This window comes from Microcaecilia unicolor, chromosome 6 (genome assembly GCF_901765095.1).
Source record: "Microcaecilia unicolor chromosome 6, aMicUni1.1, whole genome shotgun sequence".
NCBI lineage: Eukaryota > Metazoa > Chordata > Amphibia > Gymnophiona > Siphonopidae > Microcaecilia > Microcaecilia unicolor.
Window position 1 is genome coordinate 128,153,184 of NC_044036.1, and position 16,730 is coordinate 128,169,913.

Sequence of the window (16,730 nt, forward strand, 5' to 3'; positions counted from 1 at the left end):
GACCTTTTTTTCTGTTAAAGTTGATTGAAAAATGTTGAGATGCCACATGCCCTTTTTGGTGCACTGTGATGATAAATTGATATATGGAAGGCTGGATTGCACATAATCAACAGGGATAATGTTTGGACACCATAAAATGTTGTAACTGTCCATCACCCTAACCACTAGGCCACTCCTCCACTTTTCTGAAGATCTTTTAAGATATATGCAAAATTTGTTTCAATATATATATTTTTGTGAGAAATTATTTTGATTAATGTTTCATGTATTTAAAAAAATTATTTATATATATTGGTTTTATATGTCATATATATGTAGTGATTATATTTTAATATTCATGGTTCCTATTATTATTTCTGAATATATATGTATTTACATGAATATGTTGATAAACATTTGTGCATATCATTCTTAATGTATTGTTTTTTATGTTTAATGTAGACCGCTGATGCAGGCACTGAGCACCGAAACACGGACTGTGTCGGGTCCACTATAGGATTGTTTCATCATAATACATGATTAAAGGTTTGAACCCCCCCCTTTTTTTGGAGGCTCCTGGTACTTTTTGTTTTTGTTCTTTGACATTTAGTATCCAAGATAATTCTGCTCATGGCAGTCAGAGCTGTAAAAAAAATGTGGACTGCTAATACGACTTTTACAAGGAAATTTGGGGAAAAGATTCTGGTTTTAAAGTCAATTTGAAAAGCAGCCAATGATAAAGTTCTCTGACAGTTGTCAAATAGTGTAAAAGTTCTGTCATTTGATGAGAAAGCATAGTTGAGTGACTGTAAGTGTGAGTGACACGTATGATAATAACCATTAGGTGACAAAGTAAGATGGGTGAATGAAGTAAAATTAATATTGAGAAGCTATGAAACAATTTCTGCACTAGTCTGACGGAAAGTCAGTTTGAGAGAAAGCAACACAGAACAGTAAATAGATTTGACAGTTAACACATATTTGTAATATTGGGGGTCACCTCTAAATGATAAAGAGAAAAATAGAGTGTGTGTGTGTGTGTGTGTGTGTTATGGATACAGTATATATATAAATAAATACAGTGTTTGCAAATATTCCCTTATTATTATTCATAAGTTAGCCATCAAATTTATTTAGTCATTTTCTCTCAAACTGACTTTCATTCAGACTAGAACAGAAATTATAGAAAGAGATAGAAATAGAGGGGTCCTTTTACCAAAGTGTGCTGAAAAATGGCTTGCGGGAGTGTAGGCGCGGGTTTTGGGTGCGCGCCGATCCATTTTTCAGCACGCCTGTAAAAAAGGCCTTTTTAAAATGTTTGTCAAAAATGAACATGCGGCAAAATCAAAATTGTCTCGCGTCCATTTTGGGTATACGACCTTACCGCCAGCCATTGACCTAGCGGTAAAGTCTCACATGGTAACCGGGTGGTAATGACCTATGTGTCTCAAATGCCACTTCGCGCGCATCCAATACTCATGTCCAAAAATAAAAAATAAAATTTGGCCTCGTGTATTGGACGCACGCCAAAAATGAAATTACCGCAAGAGCCACACGGTAACCGGATGGAAACTCCATTTTGGCATGCATTGGATATACGTAGGCCCTGACATGGCTTAGTAAAAGGGCCACAGAGATAGAGATACAGTAAAAAAAGGATTTTAAAAAAGCTGGTACAAAGAGCAATTAAGGAGGAAACTGTTTTAAAGGTTTGAACAAACTGTTGGTTTGGAGGATTCTGATACCCTTGAATAAAATTAAAGCCAAACTAGTTGAATGATACCAGGAATAAAGCTATGTGGTGGTTTTTTTAAAAGAGAATGGAATCCTAAGAATCCAGAATGGGGCAGTGAGCTACAGGCTGTCAGGTTTTCAACCCTTTTTTGAGTCACACATGGGAAATCATTTTTGTAACAAGACTTCCATTCCTCTGGTCAGTTGTGATTTCCTACCTGTAGTCCAGTCTTTTCCAGTTTTGGGGGTTATCTTTTACACAACTCTTTCTTCTCAATCACAGATAACTAATTTAACCAAGAGAATCTTTTATTACCTTAAAAACCTAGGGATCCTTTTACAAAGACATGCTGAAAAATGTCTTGTGGTAGTGTAGGCGTGGGTTTTGGACGTGTGCTGATTCATTTTTTTAGCGCCTGTAAAAAAGGCCTTTTTTTATTTCTGCCGAAAAAGGACGTGTAGCAAAATGAAAATTGCTGCACGTCCATTTTGAGTCTGAGACCTTACCGCCAGCCATTGACCTAGCGGTAAAGACTCATGTGGTAACAGGGCGATAAGGACCTACGTATGGCAAATGCCACTTGGATAGCATCCATTATGCACGCCCAAAAATAACTAATAATTTTCAGACATGCATATCAGACATGCGCCAAAAATGAAATTACTGCAAGAGCCACGCGGTAGTCGGCCGGTAACTCCATTTTGGCGCACGTAGACACACGGCTTAGTAAAAGGACCCCATAGCTTGTTTAGATCTTATTTTCATGAAGGACATTTTGCCAGCAATACTGTAATACTTTCATACTTGGATTACTGTAATGTGATTTATATTTGGTCTCACTGAGAAACTACATAACAAACTTAAACTTTTGCAGAACACCTGCTAGAATGATTTATAAAGCAAAAAATACAAGTGTTTTGCCATTGATGATAAAGCTTCACTGGCTTCTGGTAAAACTCAGGATGACTTCAAAATCTCCTGTTTTATTTTTAAAGCTTTCTTTTATGGATTAGCACCTGAACATTTGTATGCAATGTAGACCGTCATCAGTTCATACACATTGTTTGACTGTAATTTATTAATCTTTCCATCATTTAAAGGGTCCTCATAGTAAATGTTTAAATAATTATTTTCTTTTTCTACATTTGGAATGGTCTCCCTCTGGACATTAAAAAGGAATCTTCCTATCTTTTATTTCAATGGAAACTTAAGTTTTTGGCTCTTTAAGTTTATATATTGTTTTTTTTCCCTATGATGTCTTGTAAATCCCAAAGCTTAGATTTTGCCTTTTAAATTTTAATCTGCATAGGGCCTTTTTGTGGAATAGGTGGTCAGCAAATGTTTAGATTAGATTAGATTAAGTGGGCTTCCTTGATAAGTCTATTTTATGAAGACACAAAGAGGGGCATTTTTGAAAGGGACGTCCATGTTTTGATATGGACGTCCTCATAAAACGTCCCGATCTAGGGGAGGGGAAACCCGTATTTTCGAAATAAGAAGGATGTCCATCTTTCATTTAAAAAATACCATCAGGGACATCCAAATCCTTAAATTTGGTCATCCCTAGATTTGGTCGTCCCTAGACTTGGTCGTTTCTGATTTTCTGCGATAATGGAAACCAAGGATGTCCATCTCAGAAACGACCAAATGCAAGCCATTTGGTCATTTGAGGAGCCAGCATTTGTAGTGCACTGGTCCCCCTGACATGCCAGGACACAAACCGGACACCCTAAGTGGACTTCATAAAATGCTCCCAGGAACATAGCTCCCTTACCTTGTGTGCTGAGCCCCACAAAACTCCCCCCAAAACCCACTACCCACAACTGTACACCACTACCATAGCCCTAAGGGGTGAAGGGGGCACCTACATGTGGGTACAGTGGATTGGGGGGGGGGGTGGAGGGCTCCCATTTACCACCACAAGTGTAACAAGTAGGGGGGATGGGCCAGGATCCACCTGTCTGAAGTGTACTGCACCCACTAAAAACTGCTCCAGGGACCTGCATACTGCACTTAAATAAACAGTATCCTTAATCAATTCTGCATTACTGAGACCCTGAATAGTAGCATTTGCATGTGTAGTTTACATACACGTGAAAATGATAATTTGAGAGAACTGCTGTTTATACATAGAGATCTCTACCATGTAGATATGTCAGGAGCAGTGGCGTAGGAAGGGGGGGGCGGTGGGGCGGTCCACCCCGGTTGCACGCCGCTGGGGGGGTGCCGGCTCCGCTGGTTCCCTGCTCCCTGTGCCCCGGAACAGATTACTTCCTGTTCCGGGGCAGAGAGAGCAGGGAACCAGCGGAGCCGTTGCAGCTCCCAGCGATGTGCAGTCGGGGTGGATCGGTCCTCCCGCCCGCTCCCCTCTTTCCTATGCTAGTAAGAATGCACTCTGGGGGGGTTCGCGCCGAGGGGGGGGGTGCGCCATGCTGCACCCCGGGGGGATGCGCAGCGGCGACCCGCCCCGGGTGTCAGCCGCCCTCGCTACGGCACTGGTCAGGAGGGCATGGTAAGGATATGGTTTGGTCAAGACAATAATATACATCTGTATTCCCCTGCAGGTATTTTAGAAAGGCTCAGCAACAACAGATCCTTTTCTAAAATGTCACTAAATCTAAGCATGTCCCAAATGCCAATCTTTACATTCTATGTAAAATGAGGTTTCATATTTTCTAATGAACCAATGAACCAACTACATACTAACAAGGGGACATCTGTACAGGCTTTCCATGGTGTTACATTTGACTAAATACATAATTTTTACCATGTGTTTTCTAAAATGGGCCATATTTGAGAGGCAATTTCAAAGGAACGTCCATCTCAAATGTATGTTCGAACAGGATACAGAATAAGCAGACATTAAAAAAAAAAACTAAGGGGTCCTTGTACTAAGCAGTGGTAAAAAGTGGCCTGAGGTAGTGTAGGTGTGTGTATTGGGCATGCACTGAGCCAGTTTTTACCATGTCTGCAAAAAAGGGCTTCTTCTTTTAATAGGACGGGGAAAGGGCATGCGATAAAACTGAAACCGTTGTGCATCCAAACCGGCCTGAGCCCTTAACGCCACCCATTGATCTAGCGGTAAGGGCTTATGCACTACATGCCAATTACCTCCAGAAACAACGTGTGTTGGAGGAAATAAATAAATCATCCAGGTGTTAAGGGCACATGCCAAATCTAAAAGTACCGCCAGAGGGCACGATAGCCTGGTGGTAGCCTCGTTTAGGCATGCACTGCACGCTAGTAGTGCCTAACATGCCTTTGTAAAAGGGCCCCTAAAACATCCAAATTTTTGAACAGGGGAGAACAAGGGACATGGACATCAATATAGAATCATTCTTACAAAATGGCCATACAGACATCCATGCAGAGCAGGAAGTTAGCCTGCTAGTTGGTGCAGTAGACTGTACACCAAGGGACACAGGTTCAAATCCAACTTTTTTTGTTGTAATTGTGAGCCGTCCAGGAACAGAAAACTACCTGTACACCACTTCAATAGCTTTCAGACTTGCAGGTATGTTATATATTTAGGTACAGTACGCGTTTCTTTTTCTGGAGGATTTACAATTTAAACAACAACAAAAAAGTTGAAGTGGAATTTGACTCTGGGATCCTTGGTTTACAGTCCACTGCACAAAACACTAAGCTATTCCTCAGACTTGCTTCCTATTGTGTTAAAAATGCCCATAACACCTGAAGCTGTTATAGATCCTGGTATCCCCTTCCAGTTTCACTTACAGGGGGGAGGGAGGGGACAGCAACCACAGGGGATTAAGGCGGTATCTAATTCCTTAATCTCTCCAGTGGACAGCTGCTGAGAGTTCATTTCTGTACCCTGGATGTGCGTGAAACAGGTCTAAATAAAAATGTACTTTTTTAGACATTGATACTTCTTCCCCTTTAGCAACCATTGTTGGATGTCCAGATTTCAAGCTCTCCCTAGTTCCATCCAGGACACACCCAGATCACACTTCTTGCTATATGGATGTACTACAGTGTTGGATGTCTCTATTCTGCCTTTGCAAAATCAAGATTTGGACGTTTCAAGCCTCTTGAGATGTCCGTATCAGGGGCATAGCCAGACAACAGATTTTGGGTGGGTATAGGCAAGAAGTGGGTGAGCACCAAGTGTGCTCCCCCCCCCCCAACCACCACCCAAAAAAATATATCAGCTGGTGAGAAAACGCTTCTTTCCATCTTGGCAGTCTGCAGCAGGCATGCACTGAAAACTGAGTATGCGCAGGTGCCGTTATTGTGGAGAGTAGCGTTTTCGTTACCATCAGGGGGAAATCTTGAGCTGGCCGAGCTTGGGATCCCCACCAGCTACCACTGGTCCATATGCTTCAAAAATGAGTGCCATGCACAGTTAACTATAATTTGAAGAAATTACTTTCCATTTTAAAGAACAGTACCAAAAAAGAGGCCTTACAGGTCCACAACAAACAACAAGCAGTAGAGAACAAAGCAGACCAGGATGCCAAGAAATTCTTTGTTGAAAAGACCCAGTTCTTTATTGAAAAATACACGAAGCGGCCACATTTCACCAAAATGGCTCATTAGGGGTTTGACAAAACACTAATAAATAAACCACAAATCAAAATGAATAAAACTCATACAAATTATTTAAAATTATTTCATAAATATTACAAATAATACCATATGTATAAATTGGGCATGCAGGCAGAACCGTAGCGAGGGGAGCTGACACCCGGGGCAGGTCGCCGCTGCACTCCCCCCCCCAGGTGCAGCACGGCGCACCCTCCTCCCGCTGGAGCCCCCCCCCCCCCCCGGAGCACATACTTTCCCCCCCCCCCGGAGCGCATACCTGTGGCGAGGGACGGGCAGGAGGGCCGATCCGCCCCAACTGCACGTTGCTGGGGTGTGTCGGCTCCACGCTGGTTCACTGCTCTCTCTGTCCCGGAACAGTAACCTGTTCCGGGGCAGAGAGGGCAGTGCACCAGCGCGGAGCCGACACCCCCCAGCGGCATACATCCGGGGCGGACTGCCCCCCCCTTCCTACACCACTGCATGCAGGAAACCTAAAAGCTGACACCATACCTATGTGAAAACAAAATTTAATAACATACAGACCTGAGGACCCAAGCATTAGATGATTTTAAAACCGAATTAAAAACCAATGAGTTTAAGTGCAGTGATTGGACAACACCATAATATAACGGGAATGAAGAAATATATATCACAAACAACTGTGAAAAACAGCATGCATATTCATATCCAACTGGGAACTATACTTCCCCTTGCTGTTGAATGATCATCCAAGACTGCCTAAAAATGGTACAAAATAAGAATGTAAAACTTAAAAACAGAAACTTAAAAAAGTAGGGAATCATTAAAAAAATAAAAAGGGATATAAGGAGTATGTGCTCTGGTGTACTTACAATCAGCAGCTCTTAAAAACCATGAAAGCAGTTGAAGGCAGGCAACAGCTTCTCTTGTCCTGCAATGATATCAACCATGCTGTATTTGAAACTCCTTTAAATGCATACTGGGGGGGGGGGGGGTCAAAGGTTACTACCATTCACAATTTAGTAAAAAGGGAGTCACTAAAGCATCTTAAAAGCAGGTAAAGAGCTAAAAAACGTAATTAATTAACTAGTCATGTAGTTTAACGAAAATGACTGAAAAACATTGGTACTATTACAGAATTCAAAAACAAGGGTAGAATCTAAATGGATATGCTTGGACCACCTAAAATCGCTAATTTTCTAAGAAAAAAAGCTGCTATAAATCAGCTAAAATAACTAAAATACTTTCAGCAGCCATCTTTATTGCGTTCCAATGACAATAGTTTATTCAATTTATTCAAGAAGGCATACCATAATGATCCAACCTAAACACCCGAATCATACAACACAATGAAACTTGCTACCAGACAAGGACACTTAATTTCTCTCTTAGCCACCTAATTCACTCTGTAACTCATGTACTTTAACGCAACTACCACTCTGTATTTCTCATACTGGAATTGGCGTTCACCATCACGGTACTATGTAAGCCACATTGAGCCTGCAAATAGGTGGGAAAATGTGGGATACAAATGCAACAAATAAATAAATTGTGACATCACTGGAGCAGGAGGAGCTTGAATGAACTCGAGGAACAATGAAATCCTGCTTAAAAACTTCCAAGCATATTAAAAAATGCATAACTAAAGATACTAATGTGATAAATGTCACATGAAATGCATACTGTTTGTATAACATTACACCAAATTAAAAAGACATCCATAACATGAATATGTAAATACAATTGTAATCCCCTGTTAGATTGGGATTACTGAAGAGAGTAAATCCCTGTGAAAAGTCAGTGGGGGAGTGAGTGTGAGGTTCTTACTTAGGTGGGAAATATAGTGCCCATGTTGGGGTGAGTGCCAGCTCTGGGAGGAGTTTGAAAGTAATAAAAGTAGTTGCATGTCAAAGCACATGGTCTTTTGGTTGTCTGCAGATGTCTTTTAGTAGTCTGAAAATCCCCTGTCAATAGATCTGCAGGAGACAGGGGAGTCCTGTTGGAAGGAATGTGACCTTTGACTGACAAAGAGGAAGGCTGCTACGTAAAGTGGGAACCGGAGGATTAAGAGTGCTACGTGTGAGCACAGAAGGGTGTCAACCCAAGAGAAGTGAGATTGGAGACAGGAAGAGCTCTGTCCCAGGTCCAGGGTGGATCAAGAGAGGGATCACCACTGGAGGAGGGTTAGACAGTGAGGGGTCTGAGCCTGCTGGAGATAATTTGAATGGGGAGGAGAAATCAGCCTTTGAGATTTAGCACTGCCTCCCAGGATAGGCAAGGACAGGAGCACTTGCCTCTTTGTAAATAGTCCTGACATATCCAGGTGTTCCCCATGGAACAACAAAAGGTAACTTTCAGTTATTCAAGAGTACTTCAATCAGTTATGTTGCCAGTATATTTGAATATTTGTACTGCTGTAATTGTCTATTGCTCATGTTTGATTTATTCTTACTGTACACTGTCTTGAGTGAATTCCTTCAAAAAGGCGGTAAATAAATCCTTATATATATATATATATATTTACCAGCTGCTTGCTGCAGAAGTTCAATAAATGTTGAGTTGTTGTTAAGCTCTGGAGTGCAGTGTGGTTCCTTGATTGAAGAGCTGAGTGGAACCCTGAATGGTAAAGTGTCTCCTAAACCCCCAGATCGCTATTCCGGACCATTGACCCACCCCAACTTGACTGTAAGTGGATTGAAAGGAGGTGTGGGGTAAGAATGACCCACCTGAAAGTGAAGACTGTGAGTTTTGAAGTTGGAAAGATAATAAACTTCTTTTGTGGCCCGAGTCCAGAACTAGACCCTGATGAGACCGAAGTTACACAATTATCAGTCAAACATATTTAAATGAAACTGGAGGAACTTAAAGACACTTGCAACAAAGAAAACACATAAACAGTGGTGTTCCTAGGGGGGCTGACACCCGGGGCGGATCGCCGATGTGCCATGCCCCCGGGTGTAGAGCCCCCCCCCCGGCGAAAGGATACCCCTGGCAAAAGAACCCCCCTGGGTGCACGCCGCTGGGGGGGGGGGGGGGATGTCGCGCACCTGTCTGCTTCGTTTGTTTGCATGTTCCCTCTGCCCTGGAACAGAAAGTGCCACTGCACATAAAAACAATCAGATACATTGAAAAATGTATCTAAATTAATAAATGCAAAAATATAACATAGAGGGGCATAATCGAACGGGGCCGGCCATCTATATGGGCGGCCATCTCTAAGGCCAGCCCCAAAAAGCGGCATACCGAACCGTATAATCGAAACAAGATGGCCAGTCATCTTTCGTTTCGATAATACGGTCGGGGCTGGCTAAATCTCAACATTTGGGCAGGCCTTAGAGATAGCCGACATTAGAGATCACTGCCATTGGTTTTTACCGATAATGGAAACTAATGGCAGTGATCTCAAACCCGGCCAAATCCAAGGCATTTGGTCGTGGGAGGAACCAGCATTTGTAGTGCACTGGTCCCCCTGACATGACAGGACACCAACCGGGCACCCTAGGGGGCACTGCAGTGAACTTCACAAATTGATCCCAGGTGCACACCTCCCTTACCTTGTGTGCTGAGCCCCCCCAAATCCCCCCAAAACCCACTCCCCACAACTGTACACCACTACCATAGCCCTAAGGGGTGAAGGGGGCACCTACATGTGGGTACAGTGGATTGGGGGGGGGTGGAGGGCTCCCATTTACCACCACAAGTGTAACAAGTAGGGGGGATGGGCCAGGATCCACCTGTCTGAAGTGCACTGCACCCACTAAAAACTGCTCCAGGGACCTGCATACTGCTGTCATGGAGCTGGGTATGACATTTCAGGCTGGCATAGATTTTGGGTGGGAGGGGGTTGGTGACCACTGGGGGAGTAAGGGGAGGTGAAACCCGATTCCCTCCGGTGGTCATCTGCTCAGTTGGGGCACTTTTTTGAGGCTTGGTCCTAAAAATAAATGGACCAAGTAAAGCCGGCAAAGTGCTCATCAGAGCCGGCCTTCCATATCTCGTAACCACGCCCCGTCCCGCCTTCCATACCCTATCGAAATGCCCCCTTGAACTTTGGTCGGCCCTGCGACGGAAAGCAGTTGAAGCCGACCAAAATCGGCTTTCGAATATACCGATTTCGCCAGCTTCAGGAGATGGCTGGCTATCTCCCGATTTGTGTCGGAAGATCGCCGGCCTTCTCCTTCGAAAATAAGCAGGTCAGTAACATAGTAGATGATGGCAGAAAAAGACCTGCACGGTACATCCAGTCTGCCCAACAAGATAAACTCATATGTTCTACTTTTTGTGTATACCTTACCTTGATTTGTATCTGTCTTTTTCAGGGCACAGAATGTAGAAGTCTGCCCAGCACTAGCCACGCCTCCCAACCACCAGCCCCGCCTCCCACCACCGGCTCTGCCACCCAATCTCAGCTAAGCTTCTGAGGATCCATTCCTTCTGAACAGGATTCCTTTATGTTTATTTATTTATTTATTTATTGCATTTGTATCCCACATTTTCCCACCTATTTGCAGCTTCAATGTGGCTTACAGAGTTTGGTTATGACATAATCATTCCATGATATCAGATACAATTAGTAATGTACAAAGATTAAGTGAGGGAAGAAAGAAGGAAGGTGTTAGGCAGGATAGAAGGTGGACTTTAATAACTGGGTGAATTGGTGATGTAATTTTGTAAGGCTATGGGTTCTCCTTGTAGGCCTTGTTGAAGAGATGTGTCTTCAAAGATTTGCGGAAGTTGGTTATTTCGTCAGTAGCTTTCAGGGTTGTAGGTAATGCATTCCACAACTGTGTGCTCAAATAAGAGAAGGTGGTGGCATGTATCAGCTTGTATTTTAGTCCTTTACAGCTGGGGATGTGCAGATTGAGAAATTTGCGGGATGATCTTATGGCGTTTCTGGGAGGCAGGTCCACAAGGTTTAGCATGGGGCGTCTGCGTGGATGATTTTGTGTACAATCGTGCATATCTTGAACGCAGCACGTTCCTTGAGTGGGAGCCAGTGAAGTTTCTCTCTTAGGGGTTTTGCACTTTCATATTTAGTTTTTCCAAATATGAGTCTGGCGGTGGTATTCTGGGCTGTTTGGAGTTTTTTGATAGTCTGTTCTTTACAGCCAGCATACAATGCATTACAGTAGTCCAGGTGACTTATTACCATTGACTGTACTAGGGTACAGAAGATATATCTTGGGAAGAAAGTATTTTAATCTTTTGAGTTTCCACATAGAGTGGAACATCTTTTTCATTGTGTTCTTCACGTGAGCATCGAGTGTGAGGTTTTGGTCAATGGTAACTCCAAGAATTTTTAGAATTTGTGCGATGGGGAGAGAACAATATGGTGTGGTTATGGTGGAGTAGTTGTTTTTGTTGTATTGTGAGGTGAGTACTAGACATTGTGTTTTCTCTGCGTTGAGTTTTAACTGGAATGCATCCGCCCAGGAGTGCATGATTTGGAGGCTTTGGTTGATCTCGTTGGTGATTTCGTTTAGATCATGTTTGAATGAGATGTAAATCGTGACATCATCAGCATATATGTAGGGATTAAGACTTTGATTGGCTAAAAGTTTGGCTAGAGGTATCATCATTAGGTTGAAGAGAGCTGGTGATAGGAGGGAACCTTGGGGAACTCCACATTCAGGTATCCATGGGGGTGATATATCTGCATTCGTTGTTACTTGGTATGATCTTGTGGTCAGGAATCTTTTGAACCATTTGAGAACTGTACCTCCTACTCTGAAGTATTCTAGTATATGTAGTATTCCATGATTAACCATGTCGAAGGCGCTGGACATGTTGAATTGTAGGAGGAGTATGTTGTTACCAGTTGCAATTGCTTGTTTGAATGAGTTCATTGCAGATACTAATACCGTTTCGGTGCTGTGATTTGACCGAAATCCTGATTGAGACTCGTGCAGAATTGAGTGTTTATTTAGGTAATCAGAGAGTTGTTTCGTCACTATGCCCTCCATGAGTTTGGTTATGAGCGGAATGGATGCTACTGGGCAATAGTTGGTTAGGCCCATTGTGCTTTTCTTAGCATCTTTTACATAGTAACATAGTAACATAGTAGATGACAGCATAAAAAGACCTGCACGGTCCATCCAGTCTGCCCAACAAGATAACTCATATTTGCTACTTTTTGTGTATACCCTACTTTGATTTGTACCTGTGCTCTTCAGGGCACAGACCGTATAAGTCTGCCCAGCACTATCCTCACCTCCCAACCACCAGCCCTGCCTCCCAACCACCGGCTCTGGCACAGACTGTACAAGTCTGCCCAGCACTATCCCCGCCTCCCAACCACCAGCCCCGCAGTGGCAGTGGAGTAGGTAAGATGTTTCCCCTCTCCGCGGGAAAGAGACCATTTTGAAGCCTGTGGTTTACATGATTCGTGAGGTTTTTTTTAAATTGTTTGGGGGCGGATCTTATTAGGCTAGTGGGGCAAATGTCTAATTTGCATTGTGATTTGGTGTATTTTCCGAGCCATTGTGAGATTTCATCTGACGATATCGTGTCAAAGTTGGACCATGATCGATCTACTGGGCTTTCCCCAGATTTTGGATCTAGACATTCAAGGATGCTTGTGTATTCAGTGATGTTGGTAGGTATCATGTGTCGGAGCTTTATAATTTTTTCATTGAAGTAATTCGCAAGATTGGTTACGGATGGGGTGTCTATGTGGTTAGAGGTAACCGGTGCAGTATTTAGGAGTTTGTTTACGAGTGAGAAGAGTTTGTGTGTATCCTTGTAATTTGGTCCTATTTTGGTTTTGTAGTACGTTCTTTTAATTTATCTGATTGTGTATTTGTATTTTCTTTGTAGCTGTTTTCAGTCTACGGAAAAGGTTCAATTTCGGATTAATACCTTTAAAATATTTGAACGTCTGTATCATATCACCCCTGTTTCTCCTTTCCTCCAGGGTATACATGTTCAGGTCAGTATGACAGATGCCTTATAAACAAATTGAAAAGCATTCATATTGTGAAATATATAAATTAAAATAGGCTTATTATATCAAAAACATAACAATCAAAAGCAGCAATATAGCCCACAAATATGTGTATAACAAAAACAGTGAGCTGAAACTTTCTCATTATCTTTTAGATCTAAAAGTGGATGGCAGAAATGAGTAAAACAAAGAAGTTAATCAAATGCATGACAACAGATCAATCTCCCTATTCAAACGATGAGGTGAGACACTGTTGAACTCAAATATAAACTTCTGCTCTGTCCTAACCAATAACCTGTCAATATCCCCTCCTCGCCATGGTATATTAGGTTTTTGTAGAACAAAAAAATCTATATTCTTCAAATTTATGTCTTATACTCATTGAATGTTCAACTAATGGTTTGTCAAGTAGTTGTCTATTAATAGCAGTACGGTGTTCAATAACTCTTTTGTTGAGTGTGCATCTTGCTTTTCCTTTTCGTATGGGTACTGAAAATAATCTCACAGTGTGCATGCATGCACCAATCTATGACATTTCTTACCCCCCTGTTCCTCTCAGATCAATAAAATATGAACAGTAAGCTCGAAGGTGTTAGTTTAGCCTACCAAGCATTCTGGATTAATTTAGTAGCTTTATGAACCTTACTGCAAGAAGAGTGGTTACAGTCAGGGCCACTGAGGGGGGTGGGCAGGGGGGACAAAAGTCCTCAGGCCTGGTGCCGGCAAGCGTCTTCTTGCTGCCTGCTTCCAGGTCAGTACTCCCCTGCTCCTGCGTGCCACACAGGACCCGGATGATTGCATTAGCACGATATTGCGTTAATGCAATCATCCAGGTCCTGACTCCCAGCATGGACAGGAACAGAAGAGGACAGACTGTGGAGGCAGGCATGCAGGAAACAGCTTGCTGCCCCTCCCCCCCTTGTAGGCAAAGACAAAAAGGTATGGGAGCAGTGGTGCAAGCGTAGGGGGGGGGGGGGCAGTGCAAGTGGCTTGCCGGTGCCAGCGGGGTGGAGGTGGGGCAGCCTGCAGCAACAGCCCAGCTCCATCCCGGGCCCAGCCATGTCTCTCAGTGGCCCTGGTTGCAGTGCCTCCTGTGGGACAATGCATGAAAGGGATAGCCAATTATATGTAATGGTAGCACTCTGTTATAAGGATTATTAAGCTATATCCCCCAGCTCTTAGCTCCTAAAATCACTGACAAGCAACTGACCCAAGGCTCAGATATCATAAAAATAGAAGCTGCTTTATTTACATGCAGGTGAAGCAATCAAATAAAACAGGAGTAATTAGTATGTGAGACTACTATACTAATGCTAGCTCAGAGAAAAATAAACACACAGATGTTCTTTAAATGCGAACGTGTGAACCCTTATCAGGAAAGGTACAGAGTAAGCACATGGCCTCCCCTAGTCTCACAACTATTGGACCACCTGCTTTTATCCACTAGCACAACAGAGCTTGTGGTTCTAGAACCTGGCAGTACTAGGATCCTCACCTGCATTGGGATGAAGGAGCAGCAGGCAGGTGAGCATGTTCCAGTTTCAGCAGGATTGGGAATGTCCCAGCAGTGCAAAGATGAGCAGGGTGGTGCAGAGGAGTTCAGCAGAGTGCCGGGGAAGGGTTACAAGCTGAGACACCTGAGATGATGACAGCTCGGACCTGATGAGGTCACCAGATATCTCTTGGGTTTCTGGGATGTTTCTTTTATACAGTTCTGTCCAAGGCTCTGACCCCGAAGATAAAGTAAAGAATTCAGTTTGTTCAGGTCATTGTGACTTCACAAACCACAAAAGGTCCATTTTATGTCACTGAATATGCAGTTCTTGGAATTCAGCAAAGACCTCGAACCCAGGCACCAAAGTGTCTGGGATAAGTCAACCACAAGTCCTTATCTCTGCACAAGAAGTTCAAAACACTATGGTTGAAAGGTGATTGCATAACCTAAGTTGACCACAAGCAGTTTCTTGCTGAATTGCAGACCTTGTAAATGCAGATCAAAGTTCATCCCGCATTGAAACAATGGCTAAAGTATGAGATTCAGGAGGGTGCTAACCAAGCTCTATTGGTAGCTATATATGCAGGGGTCTAAACCCCTTTTTTCAAGATGGCTGATGCTTATAGGGTGCTAGGCAACTTGAAATTCTAGCTAAAAAGAGTTGTGCTCTTGCTTACCCATAATGTGATAGGCAACCTAGCAATACTACTACTACTACTTGACATTTCTATAGCGCTACTAGGTTTATGCAGCGCTGTACAGTTTAACAAAAAGGACAGTCCCTGCTCAAAGGAGCTTACAATCTAAAGGACGAAATGACAAGTTGGGGCAGTCTAGATTTCTTGAATAGTGGTTAGGTGCCAAAGGCGACATTGAAGAGATGGGTTTTGAGCAAGGATTTGAAGATGGGCAGGGAGGGGGCCTGGCGTATGGGCTCAGGGAGTTTATTCCAGGCATGGGATGAGGCGAGGCAGAAAGGGCGGAGCCTGGAGTTGGCGGTGGTGGAGAAGGGTACTGAAAGGAGGGATTTGTCTTGAGAGCAGAGGTTACGGGTAAGGGGAGATGAGGGTAGAGAGGTAAGGAGGGGCAGCAGATCGAGTGCATTTTTAGGTTAGAAGGAGAAGCTTGAACTGTATGCGGTACCTGATCGGAAGTCAGTGAAGTGATTTGAGGAGAGAGGTGATGTGAGTATAACGGTCCAGGCGGAAGATAAGACGTGCAGCAGAGTTCTGAACGGACTGAATGGGGGATAGGTGGCAAAGAGGGAGGCCAGTGAGGAGTAGGTTGCAGTAGTCAAGGCGAGAGGTAATGAGAGAGTGGATGAGAGTTCGGGTGGTGTGCTCAGAGAGGAAAGGGAGAATTTTGCTAATGTTGTAGAGGAAGAAGCGACATATTATACACGTATAATTGAAAATCTCACTAATACAGCATATATGTTAGTACCGCAAACATGTGAGGCAATGCAAATAATAATCAGTAATATCAGCATGCTTAACATAAACAGTAAATATATGAATATATGTTCATGAAATGTGGAATGCAAATCAGACTGTCAATGACATGTCTTGAAGACTTGAATAACGGAGCAGTTCAGAATTCTGCATTCTGAGCCATGCAGGTACAAACAGGCTATATGCTACAAGAAAAGACAGTTCAAACGTTCTATAAAATGAACGTGCATAAATAATTGCTGCAGTTCCTTCTAAAAACAAAACAGGTTAATGATAGAATATTGATATTAATTTATATAACCGAGTGTAGAAAAGCTCTGCCCAGAAAAAGCTGTAACAAAATAATAAACACAGCAGTGTTAAACAATTCAACTTCCTGTCTTAACTTCAAGGCCAGAGAAACCTTTAAGCAGTTTAATTTAAACTTGGATAACTTGAGAACCAAACATCCTGAAAAATACATGATGTGGTGTTACAGCTAAGACAGATAGGAATAATTTGATTTTAAAACTGTAGGTCTCTAAATTATATAAACAGCAGGAAAAGTTATTGACTAGAGCTGCTGGCTGCAGTACGGTGCCTACCCATAACAAATATTAA